At 38.6% G+C, this 13,325-nt stretch overlaps 1 long non-coding RNA gene and 1 other non-coding gene across 2 annotated transcripts in view; one reads left to right on the forward strand and one right to left on the reverse strand.

Annotated features, from left to right (window-relative positions):
• Positions 1 to 227: 227 nt before the first annotated feature.
• Positions 228 to 13,325, forward strand: part of LOC125755570 (uncharacterized) — a 69,188-nt gene continuing 56,090 nt past the window's right edge. The window contains exon 1 of the long non-coding RNA XR_007412355.1: positions 228 to 955. This is a non-coding gene — a long non-coding RNA (uncharacterized LOC125755570). The remainder of the gene's footprint in view (positions 956 to 13,325) is intronic.
• LOC112658127 (U7 small nuclear RNA) lies at positions 10,145 to 10,205 on the reverse strand. The gene has a single exon (XR_003135528.1). It is a non-coding gene; the product is annotated as a U7 small nuclear RNA (small nuclear RNA).

A 13,325-nucleotide genomic window follows, 5' to 3' on the forward strand; every position in this document is an offset into this window, starting at 1 on the left:
AATTGGTGTGTTGAGATCATTTAAAGTTAATGTAATTATTGAAATGTTTGGATATAGGTCAGCTATTTTATGATTTGTTTTTTGTTTGTTCTCCATGTCTTTTGTTCCTTTGTTTCTCCTTTACTGTTTCTTCTGAGTTATTTGAATATCTTTAGTACTGCATTTAATTCTATTTTTGTTTTTGAAGGTGGTGATCTTTGTGCCATTGTTTTTGAAATCTTGTCACAGGAAATACTGTACTGATGTTCAAAGAGTTTCCATTCCTTTTACTTGAACAATAATATCAACAATACCAATAATAGTAGGTATGATTTAGTGAGCACTTAATATGTGCCCTTTTCATACCCAATCTATAATCTTTATAACAATGTGCCATGGTTAAGTAATTTTTTTCATTTTATAGCTGAATCAAATTGAGAATTACAGGGGCTTAAATGTCTCAAAGTGACCTTGATGGTAAGGAAGGGAGTCAGTAGGCCAGTCCCCATCTAACTGCAATGGCTGTATTCTTTCCATTGCAACTTTCACAGATCTGGCATACATGACTTCAGGATACAGGATTTTGCTATTTATCCAGCCAATGAAACTTCGTAATTATTAAAATGATCAATGTAAAACACATTTTGTATTGTGGCAGATAATCCATTCTCCATCAGCTTCATGCCTTTTGTGCCGCTTGTGGGAAAGCCTCCCCTCCCCCGACAAGTGACTAGGAAATTCATGGATCACAAAACTTTAGTTGAGGTTTTCTGACAGTCTGTCCCCAGCTGTAAGTAATACCACACTATATTTTGGATCTACTACATATAGTTTAGTTATACTCTTATCATTCTCCCTTTCTTTTGCTCCAAATGTTGTATCCCAGTGTCTTCTGAACCTTATAAGAGCCTTATTAAGAGAGAACAGCTGAAATGCTACAGTGAGAAGAGTGAGAAGAGTTCGCGCTTCTATCAAGGTAGGAAGACAGGGAAAAAGAAATATAGAAACAAAAGGCATCCAAGGGGGAGGGGCCCCACGAGGAGCCGCGCTAAGGCCGGGGTGAGTGTCCCCAGGACAGGAGAGCCCCGTCCCGGAGAAGCAAGAGCTTCACAAATCTTCGCGGGCGGAAAGGCCTCTCAGGGAGTTGGAGCAGGACCCCAGGAGGGCGGGGATGCCTTCGGGCTCCCTGGGACAGTAACAGCACCTGCGCCCCGGGGAGAGTGCGCCGAGCTCCCTAAGGGCTGCAGCGCGCACGGCGGGACCCAGAGCAGCTCGGAGGGGCTCGGGCGGTGGCTCCACAGAGGGGGATGTGCGGCTCCGGGAGCAGCTCGGGGGCGGGGAGGGGGCTCGGGCAGCGGCTCCACGGAGGGCGCTGCGCGGCCAGGAGCGCGAATCCAACAGCGCAGGCCCGGGAACACAGGGTGCTGGGACACAGCCCAGGCCCGGCCTCCCCCCGGGACAGGCAGAGGCCCGGAGGGCTAGGACCGCTAGGACGCTCCTGCCCTGAGCTGAGCAGATCAGCGGCCCCACCCCGGAGCATCCAGGCTCTGCAGACTGAGAGCTCTGGAGCTACTGCGGGAGCTGACTCCAGGTCTCCAGAGCTGGCCCCGCCACTGGGGTTGTTCCTCCTGGGGCCTCACGGGGTTAACAACCCCCACTGAGCCCTGCACCAGGCAGGGGGCAGAGCAGCTCCCCCAAGTGCTAACACTTGAAAATCAGCACAACAGGCCCCTCCCCCAGAAGACCAGCTAGACGGACAAGTTCCAAGGGAAGTCAAGGGACTTAAAGTATACAGAATCAGAAGATACTCCCCTGTGTTTTTTTTTTTCTTTTGTTTTTTGTTTGTTTGGTTTTTTTTTTTTTTTTTTGCTCTTTGATTTGTTTGCTTCCCCCACCCCTTTTTTTCCTTTCTTTCTTTTTCTTTTTTTCTTCTCTTTTTTCCTTTTTTTCTTCCTTTTTTTTCTTTTTCTCTTTTCTTTCCTTTTTTTCTCTCTTTTTCTCCTTTCCCCAATACAACTTGTTTTTGGCCACTCTGCACTGAGCAAAATGACTAGAAGGAAAACCTCACCTCAAAAGAAAGAATCAGAAACAGTCTTCTCTCCCACAGAGTTACAAAATCTGGATTACAATTCAATGTCAGAAAGCCAATTCAGAAGCACTATTATACAGCTACTGGTGGCTCTAGATAAAAGCATAAAGGACTCAAGAGACTTCATGACTGCAGAATTTAGATCCAATCAGGCAGAAATTAAAAATCAATTGAATGAGATGCAATCCAAACTAGAAGTCCTAACGACGAGGGTTAGCGAGGTGGAAGAACGAGTGAGTGACATAGAAGACAAGTTGATGGCAAAGAGGGAAACTGAGGAAAAAAGAGACAGACAATTAAAAGACCATGAAGATAGATTAAGGGAAATAAACGACAGCCTGAGGAAGAAAAACCTACGTTTAATTGGGGTTCCCGAGGGCGCCGAAAGGGACAGAGGGCCAGAATACATATTTGAACAAATCATAGCTGAAAACTTACCTAATCTGGGAAGGGAAACAGGCATTCAGATCCAGGAAATAGAGAAATACCCCCCTAAAATCAATAAAAACCGTTCAACACCTTGACATTTAATAGTTAAACTTGCAAATTCCAAAGATAAAGAGAAGATCCTTAAAGCAGCAAGAGACAAGAAATCCCTGACTTTTATGGGGAGAAGTATTAGGGTAACAGCAGACCTCTCCACAGAGGTCTCCACCTGGCAGGCCAGAAAGGGCTGGCAGAATATATTCAGGGTCCTAACTGAGAAGAACATGCAACCAAGAATACTTTATCCAGCAAGGCTCTCATTCAAAATGAAAGGAGAGATAAAGAGCTTCCAAGACAGGCAGGAACTGAAAGAATATGTGACCTCCAAACCAGCTCTGCAAGAAATTTTAAGGGGGACTCTTAAAATTCCCCTTTAAGAAGAAGTTCAGTGGAACAATCCACAAGAACAAGGACTGAATAGATGTCATGATGACACTAAACTCATATCTGTCAATAGTAACTCTGAATGTGAATAATGACCCCATCAAAAGGCGCAAGGTTTCAGACTGGATAAAAAAGCAGGACCCATCTATTTGCTGTCTACAAGAGACTCATTTTAGACAGAAGGACACCTACAGCCTGAAAATAGAAGGTTGGAGAACCATTTACCATTCAAATGGTCCTCAAAAGAAAGCAGGGGTAGCCATCCTTATATCAGATAAACTAAAATTTACCCCAAACACTGTACTAAGAGATGAAGAGGGACACTATATCATACTTAAAGGATCTATCCAACAAGAGGACTTAACAATCCTCAATATATATGCCCCGAATGTGGGAACTGCCAAATATTTAAATCAATTAATAACCAAAGTGAAGAAATACTTAGATAATAATACACTTATACTTGGTGACTTCAATCTAGTTCTTTCTATACTCGATAGGTCTTCTAAGCACAACATCTCCAAAGAAACGAGAGCTTTAAATGATACACTGGACCAGATGGATTTCACAGATATCTACAGAACTTTACATCCAAACTCAACTGAATACACATTCTTCTCAAGTGCACATGGAACTTTCTCCAGAATAGACCACATACTGGGTCACAAATCGGGTCTGAACCGATACCAAAAGATTGGGATTGTCCCCTGCATATTCTCAGACCATAATGCCTTGAAATTAGAACTAAATCACAAGAAGAAGTTTGGAAGGACCTCAAACACCTGGAGGTTAAGGACCATCCTGCTAAAAGATGAAGGAGTCAACCAGAAAATTAAGGAAGAATTAAAAAGATTCATGGAAACTAATGAGAATGAAGATACAACCGTTCAAAATCTTTGGGATGCAGCAAAAGCAGTCCTAAGGGGGAAATACATCGCAATACAAGCATCCATTCAAAAACTGGAAAGAACTCAAATACAGAAGCTAACCTTACACATAAAGGAGCTAGAGAAAAAACAGCAAATAGATCCTACACCCAGCAGAAGAAGAGAGTTAATAAAGATTCGAGCAGAACTCAACGAAATCGAGACCAGAAGAACTGTGGAACAGATCAACAGAACCAGGAGTTGGTTCTTTGAAAGAATTAATAAGATAGATAAACCATTAGCCAGCCTTATTAAAAAGAAGAGAGAGAAGACTCAAATTAATAAAATCATGAATGAGAAAGGAGAGATCACTACCAACACCAAGGAAATACAAACGATTTTAAAAACATATTATGAACAGCTATACGCCAATAAATTAGGCAATCTGGAAGAAATGGACGCATTCCTGGAAAGCCACAAACTACCAAAACTGGAACAGGAAGAAATAGAAAACCTGAACAGGCCAATAACCAAGGAGGAAATTGAAGCAGTCATCAAAAACTTCCCAAGACACAAGAGTCTAGGGCCAGATGGCTTCCCAGGGGAATTCTATCAAACGTTTAAAGAAGAAACCATACCTATTCTCCTAAAGCTGTTTGGAAAGATAGAAAGAGATGGAGTACTTCCAAATTCATTCTATGAGGCCAGCATCACCTTAATTCCAAAACCAGACAAAGGCCCCACCAAAAAAGAGAATTACAGACCAATATCCCTGATGAACATGGATGCAAAAATTCTCAACAAGATACTAGCCAATAGGATCCAACAATACATTAAGAAAATTATTCACCATGACCAAGTAGGATTTATCCCTGGGACACAAGGCTGGTACAACACTCGTAAAACAATCAGTGTGATTCATCATATCAGCAAGAGAAAAACCAAGAACCATATGATCCTCTCATTGGATGCAGAGAAAGCATTTGACAAAATACAGCATCCATTCCTCATCAAAACTCTTCAGAGTGTAGGGATAGAGGGAACATTCCCCGACATCTTAAAAGCCATCTACGAAAAGCCCACAGCAAATATCATTCTCAATGGGGAAGCACTGGGAGCCTTTCCCCTAAGATCAGGAACAAGACAGGGATGTGCACTCTCACCACTGCTATTCAACGTAGTACTGGAAGTCCTAGCCTCAGCAATCAGACAACAAAAAGACATTAAAGGCATTCAAATTGGCAAAGAAGAAGTCAAACTCTCCCTCTTCGCCGATGACATGATACTCTACATAGAAAACCCAAAAGCCTCCACCCCAAGATTGCTAGAACTCATACAGCAATTTGGTAGCATGGCAGGATACAAAATCAATGCCCAGAAATCAGTGGCATTTCTATACACTAACCATGAGACTGAAGAAAGAGAAATTAAGGAGTCAATCCCATTTACAATTGCACCCAAAAGCATAAGATACCTAGGAATAAACCTCACCAAAGAGGTAAGGGATCTATACCCTAAAAACTACAGAACACTTCTGAAAGAAATTGAGGAAGACACAAAGAGATGGAAAAATATTCCATGCTCATGGATTGGCAGAATTAATATTGCGAAAATGTCAATGTTACCCAGGGCAATTTACACGTTTAATGCAATCCCTATCAAAATACCATGGACTTTCTTCAGAGAGTTAGAACAAATTATTTTAAGATTTGTGTGGAATCAGAAAAGACCCCGAATAGCCAGGGGAATTTTAAAAAAGAAAACCATATCTGGGGGCATCACAATGCCAGATTTCAGGTTGTACTACAAAGCTGTGGTCATCAAGCCAGTGTGGTACTGGCACAAAAACAGACACATAGATCAATGGAACAGAATAGAGAACCCAGAAGTGAACCCTGAACTTTATGGTCAACTAATATTCGATAAAGGAGGAAAGACTATCCATTGGAAGAAAGACAGTCTCTTCAATAAATGGTGCTGGGAAAATTGGACATCCACATGCAGAAGAATGAAACTAGACCACTCTCTTGCACCATACACAAAGATAAACTCAAAATGGATGAAAGATCTAAATGTGAGACAAGATTCCATCAAAATCCTAGAGAAGAACACAGGCAACACCCTTTTTGAACTCAGCCACAGTAACTTCTTGCAAGATACATCCACGAAGGCAAAAGAAACAAAAGCAAAAATGAGCTATCGGGACTTCATCAAGATAAGAAGCTTTTGCACAGCAAAGGATACCGTCAACAAAACTCAAAGACAACCTACAGAATGGGAGAAGATATTTGCAAATGACATATCAGATAAAGGGCCAGTTTCCAAGATCTATAAAGAACTTATTAAACTCAACACCAAAGAAACAAACAATCCAATCATGAAACGGGCAAAAGACATCAACAGAAATCTCACAGAGGAAGACATAGACATGGCCAACATGCACATGAAAAAATGCTCTGCATCACTTGCCATCAGGGAAATACAAATCAAAACCACAATGAGATACCACCTCACACCAGTGAGAATGGGGAAGATTAACAAGGCAGGAAACCACAAATGTTGGAGAGGATGCAGAGAAAAGGGAACCCTCTTACACTGTTGGTGGGAATGTGAACTGGTGCAGCCACTCTGGAAAACTTTGTGGAGGTTCCTCAAAGAGTTAAAAATAGACCTGCCCTACAACCCAGCAATTGCACTGTTGGGGATTTACCCCAAAGATGCAGATGCACCTGCACCCTGATGTTTATAGCAGCAATGTCCAAAATAGCTAAACTGTGGAAAGAGCCTCGGTGTCCATCGAAAGATGAATGGATAAAGAAGACGTGGTTTATGTATACAATGGAATATTACTCAGCCATTAGAAACGGCAAATACCCACCATTTGCTTCAAGGTGGATGGAACTGGAGGGTATTATGCTGAGTGAAGTAAGTCAATCGGAGAAGGACAAACGTTATATGTTCTCATTCATTTGGGGAATATAAATAATAGTGAAAGGGAATATAAGGGAAGGGAGAAGAAATGTGTGGGAAATATCAGAAAGGGAGACAGAACATAAAGACTCCTAACTCTGGGAAACGAACTAGGGGTGGTGGATGGGGAGGAGGGTGGGGGGTGGGGGTGAATGGGTGACGGGCACTGAGGGGGGCACTTGACGGGATGAGCACTGGGTGTTATTCTGTATGTTGGTAAATTGAACACCAATAAAAAATAAATTTATTAAAAAAAAAGAGCAGATGCTATATATTTGCTTTTGCTGTTAAGTCCTAGGACCCTGCCAGTGGATGTTTTATAGCGTCTGCTATATTTATCAAGTAAATAGTATTACTAAGAATCATCCACTTTGCTGTTTATGCTGGGTATTTAAACTCCAAGAGATGCTCTAACTACATACCCTATAAGTTCTGCATTTTCTAAGAACTCTGGGTTAGGTAGTAGAGATGGTCCATTAAGCCACTTAGATATTGTGCATCAATTTTATTTTGCTGGTGATAATCAGGAGATGGTCCATTTATCAGGAAGCATACATTTTGATGTGATTATCTGAATGTGTTCTACCCTATTTAAGAATAGTGTTTTAGATGTTAATAAAGGTAAAGGAAACAAGCATTTGTTGAGTGTGTACTACATAGTTACTTTAGTATATTATCTTCAGTAATCCTCTCAGTCTGAAATGTAGGTATATATGTATATCTCATTTCACAGATACGTGATTGTCACAGAGATTAAATAATTTATGTAAGGCCATATAAGGATAGAATTGGGGAACTGACATACAGTTTAAACTATATGACTTCAAATTCCATAAACACTTTAGTAGAGCAAAGTATCTGCTTTACCATTTTTCCTTCATGCTGATTGTTGGTAACCATATATCTCTAGAAAAGTTCTGCCTTTTCCATTATTTTAGATCTGACTCATTTTTATGTCTATTCTGTAAGAGTAATAACCAACAAAACCAAAATACTGTAATGATTAATAGCACAGACTTTAGAGTCAGGCTGCTGGTTCAGACTCTAGCTTTGCTATTTATTAACCGTATAATTTGAAGAAATTATTTAATTTCATTGTACCTCAGTTTCCTTCTTCAATGATAATAGTACATACCTCAGAGGCTTATTATGAGGACTAAATGAGTTAATATTTGGAAAGATCTTAGAAAAGTGCCTGATACATTCTAAATACTACACACGTTTGCCAAATAAGTAACATTTATTTGTCATTTATTGTGTATTCAATACTTTGCTAAGCACTCTAGATATAATATCAAATATATGGAAGGTACTATTATTGTCTCAATTTTATGAATGAGGATGCCAAGGCTTAGAAAGGATAACAGCTAGTCTGAGACCATACCAGTGGTAAGTTCATTATGGAAAACCAAAAAGAATATAGGAGAGGAAAATAAAACTCACCCATTCTCACTCATTCTGTCACTTAAGGAGTATTGTGGTTACATTTGGAGTATTTTCCTTATTATATTCATATCACTATAGATTATTGAAGTCAGATTGAATATAATATTTCATTTTTTTGTTCCTTAACATTATATTATTTTCATCTTAACATATCATTGATGGTTTTTTGTTGTTAACATTTTAATGGTTGTAGAATATTCTATCATTTGGATATGATATTTTATTTAATCCCTCATAGATGTTGGACATAAAATTATTTCAGACTTTTGTGCTAATAAATAATGTTACAATGAATATCTTTGCATTTTGTTTTTTTTGGGGGGTATATATTTCTGGGCATAGAATTACTGTGTCAAATGATCAGATATTTTTAAAGTCTCTTAAATGTACAAATCAGCTAATATTTTCAAAGGAGCTTTCAAAAAACTATGAGCAAAAATACAGATAAAATATAAAAATAGGACAGTCAAGTTACCCAGATAGTTTTTTTAATTAAATTTTTTATTTTGAGGTGATTACAGATTAACCTATTAAGAAATAACATAGAGGATCCTGTGTATCCTTTACTCCATTTCTCCCAATATTAACATCTTACAAAACTGCACTACATTGTCACAACCAGGATATCTAATTGATAAAGTCAAAGTAAATAATATTTCTGTCACCACGGTGATCCCTCATATTGTCCTTTCATAGTCATACTGCCTCCTCCTAACTCCCATCCCTGACTCGGCCATTACTGACCTGTTCTCCAAATCTGTAGTTTTGTTATTTCAAGAATGTTGTGTGAAGAAAATCATACAAATGCTTGACTTTTTTTGCACTATTTTCATGCAGCATAATTCCCTGGAGATTCAGCTAAAGCTGTGTGTGCCAGTAGTTTATCCTTTTATTGTAGAGTACTGTTCTGTGGTATAGATGTACCACAGTTTGTTTAACCATTCACCCATTGAAAGACATCTGGATTGTTCCCTGTTTTTGGCTATTACAAATAAAGCTATTATAAAATTTGTGTATAGCTTTTGATATAAACATAAGTTTTTATTCTCTGAGGAAAATGCAGATGGTGTGCATTTTGCTAGGTTATATATGGTAGTTGCATGTTTAGTTTCATATAAAACTGCCAAATTGTTTTCAGAGTGGCTGTTTTATTTTTCATTGTCAGAAGTAATCTATGGATGATGTAGGTTTTTGCATCCTTGACAATATTTGGCCCTGTTAATGTTTTACATTTTAGCCATTCTGAAAGGTGTGTAGTGATATCTCATTGTGGTTTGAATTTGCATTGCCTTAATGGTTAATGTTGTTGAACATCTTTTCATGTGCTTATTTGCCATCTGTATACTCTCTTTGTCAACATTTCGTTCATATCTTTTGCTGATTTCTTAATTAGATTGTCTTTTAATGTTGAGTTTTTACATATTCTAGATTCTGGTCCTTTGTTGGATATGTGCTTTGCAAGTATTTTCTCCTAGTCTGTGGCTTATCTTTTAATCTTCTTAAGAGAGTCTTTTATAGAGCAAAAATTTTTTATTTTTTAAATTTTAAACTCTGATCTTTAAGATTTATTTATTAGAGAGAGAGTGTGTGAGAACATGTGCATGAGTCAGGGGAAGGGTAGAGGGGAAAATCTTCCAAGCAGACTCCCCGCTGAGCAGGGAGCCTGATGTGGGTCTGTCCTATGACCCATGAGATCATAATCTGAGCCAGAACCTAGAGTCAGACACTTAACAAACTGAGCTACCCAGGCACCTGGAGCAAAATTTTTATTTTTGGTGACATCTAATTTATCAGTTTTTTTCTTGCATGGATTATGCTTTTGTTGTCAAGTATAAGAATCCTGCTTGGCCCTAGATCCCAAAGATTTTCTTCTATTTTTTTCTAAAAGTTTTATTGGTTATCCCCCCACCCCCACCCCAAACCCTAGGGTCTTTTGGTAATGACTGGAAACTTGCTGGACAAATTCTAAAAGAACTGTGATACTTAATTTTACATTTTATATTTAAATTTGTGATTCAGTTAGAGAGGGTGACAAAACATATGAGACTCCTAACTCTGGGAAATGAAAAAAATGGTAGTGGAAGGGGAGGTGGGCAGGAGAATGGGGGTAACTGGGTGATGGGCACTGAGGAGGGCACTTGATGGGATGAGCATGGGTGTTATACTATATGTTGGCAAATCAAACTTCAATAAAAAAATAAAGTTGAAAAAAATAAATTTGTGATTCATTTTGAGTTAATTTTTGTTTAAGATAAAAGGTTTAAATCAATGTTCTGTTTTTCATTGTTTTGTTTTGTGGCTATGGAGTGGGAGTGATTTCTCCCACTTAATTCTTTTTCAAAATTGTTTTAGCTATTCAAGTTTCTTTACCTTTCATATAAATTTTGGAATAGTGCTGTCTATATTTACAGAATATCTTGCTGAGGATTTTTAATAGGGATTACATAAAACAATGTCAGTTTGGGGGAGAATTAACATCTTTATTATTTTGAGTCTTTAAAAATTTTAATTTCTGTATAGTTAACATACAGTGTTATATTAGTTTCAGGTGTACAATATTGTGATTCAACAATTCTATACATTACTTAGTGTTCATCATAGTGTACTCTTAATCCTCTTAACATTTCTTGTAGGGTAGTTTAGTGATCATGAGTTCCTTTAACTTTTGTTTGCCTAGGAAACTATTTTTCCTTCTATTCTGAATGATAGCCTTGCTAGATATCCTGGGTTGCATGTTTTTTTTTCTTTCAGCATTTTGAATACATCATGTCACTCTCTGCTGGCCTGTACAGTTTCTGCTAAAAAATCAGCTGATAGCCATGTGGGGTTTTCCTTGCATGTAACTGTTTTCTCTTGCTGTTTTTAAAAATCTCTATCACTACTTTTTGCCTTTTTAATTACTATGTGTCTTGGTGTGGACCTCCTTGAGTTAATGATGTTGTTAGAGTTTCTCATGCCTCTTGGATTTGGATTTCTGTTTCCTTCCCCAGATTTGGGAAGTTTCCAGCTATTATTGCCTCAAAATTTCTACTCCCTTTTCTCTCTTCTTTTGGGGATCCCTATAATGCAAATGTTATTATACATGGTGGTATCATCACCGATTTTCCTAAGTCTATTTTCATTTATTATTATTGTTTTTTCTCTTTCCTGTTCAGCTTGATTGTTTTCTATTACTCTGTCTTCCATGTCACTGATCCATTCTTCGACTTCCTTTAGTCTACTATTTATTCCATCTAGTATATTTTTATTATTTTATTTTATTTTATTGTTGAGAAAGAGAGCATGTCCAGAGAGCGTGTAAGCATGGGCGTGGAGAGGGGCAGAGAGAATCTTAAGCAGACTCCACACCCAAACCCCTACCGCAGGGCTGGAGGAAGCAAGTCTATAGGAGAGCATGGGGAAGGGCATGCTGTTAGCAAGCATGTAGATGGCGAGTGTTGGTTTTAGCTTGGTTTCCATAGGTGTCCATGTGTTTAGGCTGGGGGATGGAAGAAGGAAATGGTCCCTGCCAGCTCCCTTCTTCCTGGAGAAATCTAAAGATTCCTGCTCTTCCAGCATGTATTCTGAGATTAGTAAATAATTTTCCCTCCAGTATACCCCAGGTGTTTTTCAAAAATTGCTGCTTCTATGCTGTAACTCTGTGGGGCTTTGTTGTGGTGGCTCTTTAAGGGTAGCGACTCAGTTTCCTATTGCCCTCCAGGCTCTCCCAGATCCCCAGCCTGGTGATTTTTAATGTTCTAGATGTTGAGATCCACTGGTTGTAAAATCTCAGGAAATTAGCCTCTGTGGTTTTCAAAGCCAAATGTTATGGAGATTTGTCTTCCCCATGCAAGATCCCTGAGCCTGGGGTGTTTGGTGTGAGGGTCTGTTTCTTTCCCCTCTCCATGCCTGCTGGATCCCTCCCTCCTCTGGATAGTCCCTCAGGTCTATTTAACTCCCAATTGTGTCTCTTCTCTTCCAGCCCTCTTCAATATGTCCTCTTCTCCACATTTAGCTGTGGAGAGTCTGCCAGTTGTCAGGTCATTTTCTGGGTTATTTATGCTGATGTAGGTGTTATTTGTACTCATGGAACAAGATGAGCTTAGTATCTTCCCTGGAAGCCCCTATATTGATTCTTTCAATCCATGAACATGGTATCTCTCTCTTCTATTAGGTCCTCTTTGATTTTTTTAATCAGCATTTTTTAATTTTCAGCATACAGATTCTATATATGTTTGTTAAGTTTACATCTAAGTGTTCATTTTCTTTGGCATGATTGTTTAGGGTACTGTGGTTTTTTTTTTTTTTAAAGATTTGTATTTATTCATGAAAGACACACAGAGAGAGGCAGAGACATAGGCAGAGGGAGAAGCAGGCTCCCTGCAGGGAATCTGATGTGGGACTCAATCCCAGGACCAGAACCCTGGCATCATGACCTGAGCCAGAGGCAGATGTTTAACCACTGAGCCACCTGGGTGCCCTGGTATTGTGTTTTTAATTTCATTTTCCATATGTCATCATCAGTATATAGAAATGTGATCATTTTTTAATACTGATCTTGTATCCTACAGTTTTGCTGAGTTCACTTGTTCTAGGAAGGTCTTCTGTTTTGTTCTTGTTTTTATAAATTTCTTGGGATTTTCTACATAGATAATTGTGCTACCTGCAAATAGAGATACTTTTATTTTCTTCCTTTCAATTTATATAATTGTTTTTTTTTGTTTCTTTTTCTTATTGTAACATAAAACTTCCAGTACTGTGTTAAGCAAGGGTTGTGAAAGTCCCGTGTTGAACAAGACAGAACCAACCTTGTCTTTTTTCTGATCTTGGGGGGAAAGCATTACACATTTTTTCATTAGGTATAGTATTACTTGTAAGGTTGTTTTTTTTTTTTTTAAGATATTCTTTATCCAGTGAAAGAATCTCCCCTTTATTCCTAGTTTGCTGAGGGTTTTTATCATGGATAGGTATTGGATTTTGTCAAATGCTTTTTTAAGATACAGGTTTTTCATTATCATAAATCTTTGTAAAGCATTCAGGTAATGATTTTTGTAGGCTCGATTACCATTCCTCAAGATGGATACACAACCCCTGCAGGTGGTCTAATATGATCTTGACTAGGTTTC

Source organism: Canis lupus, chromosome 8, assembly GCF_003254725.2.
Source record: "Canis lupus dingo isolate Sandy chromosome 8, ASM325472v2, whole genome shotgun sequence".
NCBI lineage: Eukaryota > Metazoa > Chordata > Mammalia > Carnivora > Canidae > Canis > Canis lupus.